Source organism: Theropithecus gelada, chromosome 4 (assembly GCF_003255815.1).
Source record: "Theropithecus gelada isolate Dixy chromosome 4, Tgel_1.0, whole genome shotgun sequence".
Classification (NCBI taxonomy): Eukaryota; Metazoa; Chordata; class Mammalia; order Primates; family Cercopithecidae; genus Theropithecus; species Theropithecus gelada.
In genome coordinates this window covers 168,242,616-168,255,189 of record NC_037671.1, presented here as the reverse complement: position 1 = coordinate 168,255,189, position 12,574 = coordinate 168,242,616, and positions in this window count along the sequence as shown.

The following is a 12,574-nucleotide window of genomic DNA, read 5'->3' as shown; positions in this document are numbered from 1 at the left end:
TTGTTTTGTGTATGAAATAGTTCTGAAAGTGGTGAGATACAAAAAGGTTTTAGAATCACTGCCCTATTGAGAGAAATTAGGGGGAAATGATTACATTTAAAGCTGCTAGAGTTATCCAGTGTTTGCTGGTCTTTGCAACAAACTGTGGAGAATGGGCAGTATGTAATGCTTTGGCAGGCTTCAATCACTGATAAAAGATCATGTTAAAATATCTTTATACTTTCTTGTTACTTGGCACAGTCATCTCTTCCTGTGTTGTATTTAGAGTATCATGGAGAGAAAATAGGTGGCCAAGAGCTTCAATGTAGGCAAGAACTCCTAATTTTTCTTTAAACTTTTTACTGGGAAAGTATACACACACACACACACACACACACACACACACACACACACACACCCCGAAATGCTTCAGTATAGTTATTGACTTAAGTAAATTTAACATTGATAGACTTGAATCCATCATTTGTATTCCAGTTTTGTCAGCTGACCCAGTAATGTCCTTTAAAGAAGTTCTCCCACTGCCCTATAATCCCAGGTCCAGTCTAGGGTCCAGCATTACATTTACTTGTCTTGAATCCAGCTTTTTTTTTTTTTTTTTTTTTTGGTGGAGGGGGTTGGTGGGTAGGTCTCACTCTGTCGTCCAGTGGCATGATCACAGCTCACTGCAGCCTCAACCTGGCTCAAGCAATCCTTCCCCCTCAGCCTCCTGAGTAGCTGGAACCACAGTCTCATGTCACCATACCTAATTTTTTTTTTTTTTTATAGGGACAAGGTCTCACTATGTTGCCCAGGCTAAGTCTCGAACTCCTAGGCTGAAGCAATCCCTGCTTCCTTGGCCTCCCAAAGCACTGGGATTATAGGTGTGAGCCACTGCACCTACCTGCCTTTAGCTTCTTTTAGTCTAGAACATTTTCACTGGCTTTCTTTGTCTTTTATGACATTGACATTTTAAAATAATACCGTCATTTTGCCTCCTCTCCCTCTTCTTCTTCTTTTTAAAATAATAGAATGGTCCTTGTTTTAAATTTATTTGATGTTTTCTCATGATTAGATTCAGGTTCTGGGTGATGTTAAGTTCCTCACAGGATATCACATCTGGAGGCACACACAGGCCATCACACTAAGGTGATGTCAGTTTTGGTCATCTGGTCAAGGTATTGTCCTATTTCTTCACTATATAATTACTTTTTTTCTCTGTTGCAATGAATAAGCAGTCTGTGGGAAGAGGAGCTGTTACATTTTAAACAGAAAATGTATTTGACACTGATGGAAAGGAGAGGAGGAAAATTAATGACATAAATTTCAAAGCAGCTATTAAATTATTTGATTGCATTCCTCCTCTTTTACTATGTCTGCCAAAATTGATAAAAAAATTTTTCTAATAAGAATGTTTTAAATAGTGATGTCTTAATAAGCATCAGAATTAAGCCTGATAAATAAATTATTTCCTTCTTAATTTCCTCCTCGGCAAAAGTAATAGTAGTATAAATTTCATTATGCCTGATAAGATAGGGTTTTGGAAAAACAGACCTAAGGTGTTTCTGATACTGCAGATGACCTATGGTGATCCAATGGGATAAAGACTCTAGGTAGGTTGTCATTTGGTCATAAAATATGAGTTATCTTGGGTTTCCATAGAGACATCTAGACTTAAAATGTTGTAAGCACTGCTTCTTTCAAAACGTCAGTAAAAACAGCAGAAGCCAAAGCTCTTGAAAAAATTACTTAAATCTTTTTTTAAAAGTAGTATAGCACCTTGTTAAAAATCTGTGGTGAAGCCAAAGCTTGTCTTTCCCAGTGGTCCTACATGAACTGGCCTTGAATAGCCCCAGGGAAAAGAGACACCAGGAACTGGTTTCTCTGCCTTTTGGCAAAGGAATAAGACTACATTGACTTCATCTATGAAGATAACAGCCAACTATTTCCTTTGTAAATTGCTAATTTTGTGTAGTGAGGAAAGGAGTGATGGGCGATGTGATTTTTACGGGTAAGACTGGTATAAGTTCTGCTGAAAGTTTGACATCTTTAGGATCTTACATTTTCTTCAAGTTGAACTAATAAAAACAGGCTTGTGACGATTATTTCTAACCTGATTTCTAAGTGGGTATTGGGTTGAACACCACGTGTCCATGACTATTAAGGAGGCTTCATGGTGTAGTTTGACAAAGGCTCCCTCCTTGACCAAACTTTAGTCAGGCCCTGAGTCTTCTTTTCAACCAGGACTCCACCTTGGTCCCCATTCGTGATGGACCTATATAGCCCAGCTTTAGCAAGAATCCTGCTAAGTCAGTTTAGAGAGAATCCCCCATCCTCAATATCTATGAAATTTTTCATCCTCCACTTTTGATGTGTAAGTTCTCAGCCCCCCTTCAACGAGAAGCCTGTTAAGTTCATTTTGCAAGAACTCGTCTACTCTTGATATCTCCTCTTAGTAATTTTCTAATCACTGACCCCCTCACTCTGCCCATTAGTTTTAAACCCCCACATGATCAGGTTGTATTCAGAGTTGAGCCTGATCTCTTCCTCTGTTGCGATAGTTTTAAAACCTATCACTGTAGTCCTAAATAAAGTCTTCCTAACCTTAACAAGTGTCAAAATAAATTTTTCTTTAACATGTTGAAACATGAACTTGAGAATCTAGAGCAGGAGGCCACAAAGTATGGCCCGTGGGCCATATCCAGCCCACTGCCTGTTTTGGTACCACTCATGACTTAAAAATGGGTCTTACAATTCTGAGTGATTGAAAAAAAATCAAAAGAAGGATAATATTTAGTGACCCATGAACCTTATATGGCAATCAAATTTCAGTGTCCATAAATAAAGTTACATTGGATGACAGCCATGCCCATTTGTTTCTGTGTTGTCTGTGGCTGCTCTTGTGCTGCAATGGCAGAGTCGAGCAGTGGTGACAAACCATGTGACTCACAAAGCCTAAAGTATTTAGCATCTGGCCCTTTGAGAAAATGTTAGCTGCTCCTGGTCTAGAGTAGGTAAAAGGCTGAGATTGGAAGCTGCTTGTTCAAATTCTGTGACTTTGGAACTGAATAATATGGCTCATTGTGAATTGTTTCAGTACCATGGTTTTGTTTTTTCCTTTTGAAAAGCTGGTTCAGAAATGTAAAGGAAAAATCCAAGACAACAAAACATGTTTTCTGGCTTAGAATGTTTTATTTCCTTATATACATTTTAAGAGAGTGGCAAGGATAAAAGAAAATGTATCATTTTATTTGGGTTTAGAATAAATAATACATTTTATTTATGATCATCATGTTTAAAATATTATTTTCTGTTACTGTCTCTGTTTTACATCAAGTAAGCTGAGGCACAGGGAGATTATGTAACTTGCCCAAGGTCACAGAGTGCTAAGTGACCACATCACTCAGAAGGAGCTAGTTAAACCAATGTAACAGCCTTCAAGTTTTAGTGGCTTAGAACAAAAGCTTATTTTTCTCATGCCTTGCTTCTTGTCCATCTCAGGTCAGGCCAGGAGCCTAGTCTAAAGGAAACTCTACCACCGGGGACATCAGCTGCTGTGGCTAGAGAAGAGAACATGGTGAATAATGCTTCATACCTTAGGGCAGAGCTTCTCAAATTTAAACGTGCATAGGCATCTCCTGGGGAGCTTATTAAATCCACATTCTGATTCAGGAGGTCCTGGCGGGCCTGAGATGCCACGTTTCTATCAACCTTCTAGGTGATGCCTATAGTGCTGGACCATGGGTCACACTTAGAGTAAGGCTTTTGCCCAGAAGTGACATATCACTTTTGCTCTCAAAATAATTAATCAAAGCAAGTCACATGGCCATGCCCAACTTCAAGGCAGCAGATAATGTAATCCATCATCTATATCAGGAAGAAGAGAATTGGAATTTTTGTGAACAGCTCCAGTGAAGAGCAAACAATGTGAAGCTAGGATCTGAATTCAGGCAGGCTGGCCCCAGAGTCTGTGCTCTTAACTATAACTATATACAGTCATGGGTGTTGGTTCAGTCTCTATAAAGAGAATACTTGCCAGGCAGACAGCCAGTCGGGGAGTTAGAGTTGACTTGTGTGACTTGACACTGGGTGACTTAGACAGCTTTAGAGTTCAGTGCAGCAATTCTCAGCATGGTGCTACAACTCTGAAGTGTTTCAATTCATTTTTGTATCTTAATAAAGTGCCAACATTTATGAATTATTTTTAAATTAAAAACATAGCTGGGAGCAGTGGCTCACGCCTGTAATCCCAGCCAATCCACTTGGCAGGTGGATTGCTTGAGCTTCTGAGTTCGAAACCAGCTGAAGCAACGTGGTGAGACCTTGTCTTTATAAAAAATAGAAAAAATTAGCCAGGCCTGGTAGCACACTCCTATAGTCCCAGCTACTTGGGAGGCTGAGGTGGGAGGATTGCTTGACCCCAGGAGACAGAGATTGCAATGAGTACCTCTGCACTCCTGCCTGGGTAACATAGCAAGGCCATGTCTCAAAAAAAAAAAAAATTAATTAATTATTTTTAAAAACATACCTTCTAGTAGAATCAAGCCTTTATACTCTCTCATCTGACATTCTGCTATGCTTTCTTGTTCTGGAGAAGGGGAAGGGTTAAAGGCTGGAGCTGCTGGTCTGGAAGAGTCCTAGGCTTGCAGTCAGCACAACAAACTCAATTCCCAGATGCTGTTGGCTGAGAATATGCAGATATGAGCCTGCTGCCTGTACCCATAACTGGGAACTTCTAATATGGTCATAAACTACTGAGTATTGTGTGTGGGAGTGGTGGGTCTCAGGCCCACATTAAAGTCTTAAATAGAGGAAAATGGACTGGGTTACCGTCAGCAGGGTGCTGAGTGACTATTACATCTCCCTTGATTGACCTTTTGATGCCTACAGAAAGCCCACATCCAGTGCCTACAGCCACCCACTTTGCTGTCAGTTCCCAGGCTGAAACGAGGAGGGACTGTTCAGAAACATCGGACTGAGCAAGGTCTCTGTCTACCTCATGGAAAACCTGATCTGGAAGTGACACTTGGAATAAAATAAGATTACTCTTCCATTAAAAGGAAATCCACCCAAAAGAGAGAAATAGTGGTATATTTCAGTTTTACATAATTTCTTGAGATAAGACAACCCATTGCATTGCTTGATTCAGTTAGCAATTTAGCTAAGTGTGAGAGAGAACATGGGCCTTGACTTTTTTTCTTTTGGAAAATCAAGTTTGCCATATTGAAAAATGCTGTCAGCTCTGCCCACCAGTTCTGTCATTAGTCATGGGAAGAGCTGATCAGGTTTTTATTGTTTCTCCAGAGGCATTTTTGTCATATAATGCATCTATTCAATTAAAATATGCAGAAGAATGCAAAGTTAATAATTAAGGGAAATAAAAAAGTTGCCATTGCCATTAATTACTTAAACTAAAACTTACAGTGTGATTTTTAAAAATTAATGGAACAGATAGAATTCTACTGTTTGCTACTTTTAATCCTAATCTCAGAAGGTATTGCCAGTTATCTCTCTTGGCTGTTCGTGCCCTTTGGAAATGACCTATTACTAACTCCACCAGTAATCCTGACTTCATATGTAAATGCTGTCAGCTCTTAATCTAGCTTGGGCTGGCATTGGTAGAAAGTCATTTCTTTCAATATTTCTATATTGAAGGCCTGAATAAATTAAGGATGTCTGATTTTTATGTCAGCAACATCACCATCATGATTCAAATGCTAAAGAATTTCAGAAAAGATTAAATTTCCTCTTGACCTGAGAGGAATCCCATCCTCTTAGTGATGAGTTCCACAGGTAAGCCTGATACTGCCTTGGGTCCTCTGATCCTAAGCACATTTATCAGCTTCATAGACCTAAAGGATCATGTTACTTTCCCCCTCAACGTTCCACAATCTCTATGAAATCTTTCCCAATTACTCCAGCCCACAATGATCGTTTTCTTCAAACTCCTACTTAGTGTCACATAGTTTAATACTCAATTGATCTCTAATTACAGTACTTAGATTGTAAGCTCCTCAAAAGCAAGGATTTAGCCCAATGATAGGCCCAGAGGCAGTTTCTGTAAATGCTGAGTGATGGATTTGCAGTTCTGGACAGTTTCCAGTAAGCAGGACAAATGGGTGAATTGGCACCACCAAGAGGACACTGTCGTGGATTACTGAGCGGGCCCTCTGTTTATCGGGGGCTTTGCAAAGGTCATAGCTGCCAGACAGTTGGCCAGCCACAGTGGCTCAGCTTAGGTCCCCAGATGTTTTCCTCCAGCCCATTTCTGCCCATTGGAAACCAACATTTTGGACTAGGGCTTGCAATTATTCAAATTCGGTATTGAGAAGTCAGAGAGAACAAACAGTAGAGAGGCAGGAAGGTAAGGTAATTTTTTTTTTTTTTGACAGTGTCTCACTCCGTTGCCCAGGCTGGAGTGCGGTGGCGCGATCACGGCTCACTGCAAGCTCTGCCTCCTGGGTTCACGCCATTCTCCTGCCTCAGCCTCCTGAGTAGCTGAGACTACAGGCGCCCGCCACCACGCCTGGCTAATTTTTTGTATTTTTAGTAGAGATAGGGTTTCACCGTGTTAGCCAGGATGGTCTCGATCTCCTGACCTTGTGATCCACCCGCCTCAGCCTCCTAGAGTCCTGGGATTACAGGCGTGAGCCACCACGCCTGGCCAGGAAGGTAAAATTTTTGTATCTGCTTTGCTAGGAGCTAACTTAACTGTGGAGTCGTAAAAAATGAAAGGGAGGACATGTTACATATTTAACAGCAAGTGCTGTGCTGTGTAGAAATTTATATAACTCTCTTGCTAGGTTAGTCCAGAAGCTGGATTAATATTTTAATCATATTCTCTTGAGAGGAAAAGGCAGCTGGTGAAATTGTTGGAGGTGACATGCCAATCTACATAGAAACCAAGTGCGGTTTGGAGACCACCATGGAAATAATAACTTCAGTCATTAAGTGGAGAATGAAAGGAAGAAAGAAACCAGATAAGTTTTCCAGGATCAAGAAGTTATTTTTATTATAAACTAACCTTAGGGAGACCATAAGCTTTATTATTATTTCAACATTTAAATTCAAATACTGATGGCTCTGTCTCTTCACTGGTGATTGCTCTTGGCGGTAGCAGAGTTAGCAATGAGTGCAATAGAACATCCTTCATCTTTATTTTTAAGTTGCCATTTTAATTGTGGATATAAACTTGTTATGTAGGCAAAGTACAGCAAGGAGTACACAACACGATTCCTACAGGCTTTCTCCTGTGAACTTGACTACCCACGGCCTGAATTTTAACAGTTGGCATAAGTTCACTGGCATCCTGAAATCTAAAGGAAAAGGCCCTTCTCTTTTTTTGTTTCCTGCAGACATAGATAACACAAAATCTTTACAATGGTCTGTAACTGGCACTAGCAACAAGCATCTGGAGTATAACATGGGTTAGGCTCCGGGAAAGTTATCTTTTGCTTGGAAACACCCATCCAATGGAAATTGATGTTTATATTATTAACTGGAAATTTGTTTGTGCTTCTGAATTTTGTGGAATTAAGACTGGTGCTATGATATTCTCATGTGTTCTGTTGACCCTTAGGTATTTTAGAAAAGAGGAAACTGAGAGTCTTAGGGTTGAAATAATCAAACTTTGGAGGTGCTAAGACGCTATTCCAATTATATTGGCAGATGGCCCAGGGTGCAGCTGCTAAAGAAGGATCCCAGACTCTACCCAGATCCCCAAATACCATCTCTTCTGCCTGTAACTGAGCCAGTAAAAGGAAAAAGGTAGAGCAGAACTTTGGACTGAGATTTCTCTGTGGGAGCAACAGATTGAATTGATAATGGGAAAATGTTTGTATTGTTAACTTTTATAAGGTGGCAGTAAACTTCAAGAATTTTATAGCGCTGGCATATTATTTGGGTCATATTTTCATCTGGTGCTCTTTGTTCACCCTGCTTGGTCGTGTAGCATAGCTGAGCAGGATTCGAGATGAGCAAGATAATTGGGGCTCATCCTGGCATTGTGCCTGATGTAATCAATGTCCTGATCTGTTTCAGCAGCTTCGGGGGGCCACAACAAAGGCACATTGATAAAGGCCCTCTTTAACATCAGGAGGATATGGAGGAAGAGAGGTAAGGACTGAGGAAGTGGTTCCATGAAGGAAGGACAGGATATTTTTGAATTCTCTCCTGATCTTCTTACCCGAGGAGGACAGCAGCACTGAGGGTAGACTACGGCTCCAGTGGTTAATTTCACCGGATTAAGAAGAGACATAGCCAAAAAAGGAAGAATATTGGTGTGTAAGGGAGGGACAGTCACTTCTTTGTTCATGCTATTAGTTGATTAGGTAAACATCATTTGATTTGTCTTTGTGCTAGTGGGCAGAACTACAGTGTAAAGTTGAAAGTCATTTTGGACTCCCTTTTCTCATAAGAGGCAGCGTGAGATGGCTTGGAAGTAGGCTGAGAAACGTTATTCTTGACAGTTGTCCAAACTCTCTGCCTCATAGGAGGCATGGATGTGGTTTTTCCTCACATTTGGGTATGAAATCTGAGATTCCATTTCTGATCTCTACTTAGGATGGCCATAGGTAGTTCAGTACTAGTGACCTGTTTTGAATCAAGGCCTATTAGGCTCACCTAGCTTAGATAGGAGCATGGTCCACAAAATCTAGGCTAGCTAGAAATGGAGCTGACAGAAGGCAGACTCGTCTGTTAGAATAACTAGTAATAGGTAAGGCTTATTGACTGTTGTGTGCCAGGCATGACTCTAAGGACTTTGCAGCTATAGTTTTATATAATCCTTGCAGTAACCTTGTGAGGTTACTGTTCTTATCTCCATTTAAGGAGTGAGGAAAGAGAGCTTTATGGAGTTTAACTTGCTCATATCGCAAAACTACTGAGTAGCAGAACCAGAATTTTAACTCCAGAGCTCACATTTCCTAACCATCATACTAAACTATTTCAAGAAGTTTATCCAAACAGGAAAAGAACAGAAAGGACGGTGATGAGTGTCATTTTCTGTCTAGTCCTCCAGGGGAACAAAACCTCATAAGTAGGATTTTTGTTTTTAAGGCAGAGTCTCACTCTGTCGCCCAGGCTGGAATGCAGTGGTGCGATCTCAGCTCACTGCAACCTCTGCCTCCTGGGTTGAAGCAATTGTCCTGCCTCAGCCTCCTGAGTAGCTGGGATTACAGACATTCACCACCATGCCCAACTAATTTTTTTGTATTTCTAGTAGAGACAGGGTTTTGCCATGTTGGCCAGGATGGTCTCAAACTCCTGGCCTCAAGTGATCTGCCCGCCTTGGCCTCCCAAAGTGATGGGATTACAGGCGTGAGGCGCTGTGCCTGGCCAAAACTTGAGTTTATTCAGGAGGCTAGCCTTTAGCTTCTCTCAGCAGGCTGTAATTTTGAATGTCTTTCTCTACTCTGTGTTGGGGGCGTGGGGGTGGATTTTTTTTTTTTTTTTTTTTTTAATTTTAGCAAAGTAAATCTTCTAGAGGGAAAAGAATTGTTTTACTTATGAGAACAGGTCCCAGGATACTTAAACTTATAGCTTAAAAAAAAAACACAATTGGGTCAACATCTTGGTCCTTTACAAAAACTGGAAGTAAAATTTCATGATTTTGTAAAAATTTTCAATGAGACAGGTCTTGTTCAGAATCCACAGATGAATTTCTAATACTTTTGCATATTCTATAATTGTTTCTCCAAAAGAACAGAACATATTATCATTGTTTTTGCTGTTATGGTTAGCATTAGGTACTGTTCTAAGTGATTTACATGTATTTTCCCACTTAAATTGAAATGCATATGAGAGATACTACCATCACGTATTACTTATCTATAATGCTAATACATATAATAGCATTGCTGTGTAACAAAACATGCATAAAACCTCAGTGGCATACAAGATAACTACTTATTGCTTACACAGCTGTCATGATTGGCTAAAGAGATCTTGGCCTGTCTTGATGGTGCTGGCTCATGACAAGTAGAGTTCGGCTCACTGAAGACTGATCTAGCCTGGTCTTAGTTGGGATGAATGGGGCAATTCAGCTCCCCCAAGTGTCTCTCATCCTCCAATAGGCTGGGCTGATTATGTTCTGTTGGTGATTGCAGAGCTACAAGCTCTGATCACAAGCTCCAGAGGAGCCTAATTGCATAAATCCATTTCAACCTCTGCTGGCAACCTGTCTGTCTGGCTAAGACTAAAGATGTGGCTTTCCTCCCTTAATGGACTCTATCCATCCCTTGAGAGAGCACTGGAAAATGGCATGGCAGAAAGTCTGGATATAGAGAATGGTGAACAGTTGGGCCCACTGCTGCAATCTATGACATATCCTCATTTTACATATAGAGAAACTAAGGCCTAGATAATAAGTGGCTTCCCTAGGGTCACATAGATATTAAGTGACAGAGCTAGAATTTCAGAGAAGCAGAAATTCAAAGACAGAGCTGGGTTTGTCTTTCCTCAAAGTTGAAGCTCTTAAAGATGTACTATAATGGCAAGATTTAGAAACTAGCTCTGTCTCAAGCTCCTTTCCATATATGAACAAACTTTTTTTTTCTTTTTTTTTTTTGAAACAGAGTCTCGGTCTGTCGCCCAGGCTGGACTGCAGTGGCGCCATCTCGGCTCACTGCAAGCTCCACCTCCTGGGTTCACGCCATTCTCCTGCCTCAGCCTCCTGAGTAGCTGGGACTACAGGCGCCCACCACCACGCCCTGCTAATTTTTTATATTTTTAGTAGAGACGGGGTTTCACTGTGTTAGCCAGGATGGTCTCGATCTCCTGACCTCGTGATCCGCCCGTCTCGGCCTCCCAAAGTGCTGGGATTACAGGCATGAGCCAATGAACAAACTTTTTACTCCCTTTTTATGCATTTTCACCAGTGAAGACAAAATGCAGCTCTTGATATTAGCTAATGTGAATGCTGTGAAGAGTAATTAATGTTAGCAAATTCTCTGAAAAAGTATTGATATTATGATCAAAGAAATATATACTTTTAAATCACTGACCTCCTTTTACACTTTGTATTCTTTTAGAGCTCTCTCATTTGCCATAGTTTAGAAATGTAATGACTGTAAAATCTCTTTGTAAAAAAATTTTTAAAAACTTTTTTAGAGATGGGGGTCTCACTGTGTTGCCCAAGTACCCCTTTAACAGATGTGTCCAGCCTAATTTTGCTTTGTAACTTACTTGCTACTGTTGTTATTCCTTTTTCCTGTTAAGTCAATTTCATGGCACATGTTTTGAAGAAAGTTGACTTTATATACTTCTGTTGACCCTGGAAGGAAAATAGCATAAGGGCACATTCAGACACACTGCTTGCCAAAACCATTCCCAAAGGATAATTTCTTTGGGGTGCCCTTTTGGCTCGTGACCTGTCCTGGACCATTGACAATATAACAGAGACAGCTTTCTGCTTCTCAAGAAAGGATTTATTTTTTACATCATCAGAAAGCATCAAGTGAATCAAGAAAGAAATTTTTTTATAGAGCTCTAAGGACCACTGAAGATCCATGAGAATCTTTGTGAATGCTCTGCAGATGAAAAAGGTATTGGGGATCACTTTGAAATATGGAGTTAGGGAGGGAAACTATGAAGAAAAAAGAAAAAAACTTGGAGAGAAGGAATACCTTGAAAATGAAGACATTACATCTAGAATGAAGGGTAAGAAAAAAGCTGATATGTTTCAATCAGTGTACAAGTGATTGGAGCAGACTGAGAAATTCAATTCAGATTCTTTGTGAACATAAAATTTTGGGAACTTGAGTATATGCTGTATCTTCTCCTCCTAGTTTCCCACATTAGGTGGCTCTGACCTGCTCTCCCACAAGACTCTAAATTCAGCAAGGGTAGGGGCTATACGTGTCTTGACTGGGGTTATTGTCAGGGGTAGCCCAATGTGTTATGTTTGGCATGCACTAAATAAATATTTGTTAGCCAAATGTACCAGTAACCAACTAATACTTCTGGTGTTTTCCTCTGGTAGGAACTCAGAAACTGCCTTTACCTTGTACAACAAGAGAAAAATCCATGAGTTGGGTGTAAAGCAGAAATTAAATAAAATATAATTCCAGTATTTAATTGTGTCCCAAAGGAAACGTATCTTATTATAGTGGAGGGGGAAGAAAGGAACATCACTGTAAATCAAACGACCTGTCTTCTTTTAGCTCTGGTTTTGATCTTAGTCATGTGACCTAACAGCAGTTTTCCCCTGTATGCAGTAGGAATAATAAATGATGTGTCATATATGAAAATGCTTCAGGAAAAAAAAAAGTGCCAAATTAATCCTGGGTACTACCATTATAAAAGGCATAAGTTAAACTGGTAAGAGGAATACCAGATAACTCAAATCAATTGTGCTGAAGCCAGAGCCGGTATCAGGTCTTTTTCATCTTATCCACAACTTCAGTGCCTAATACAGTGCATGGTCAATAGCTGACACTCAGAATGTCTTTACAGAATTAATGACTGATCCTTCACTACAATACAGAATCAAAGATAGTCTCAGATAATTATTCTAGTTCCTTTGTTTTACAGATGAAGATTTTCATATGTATCTATTATCATGCAGTTACAGAAGCTACATAAAATAAATATTCAAATT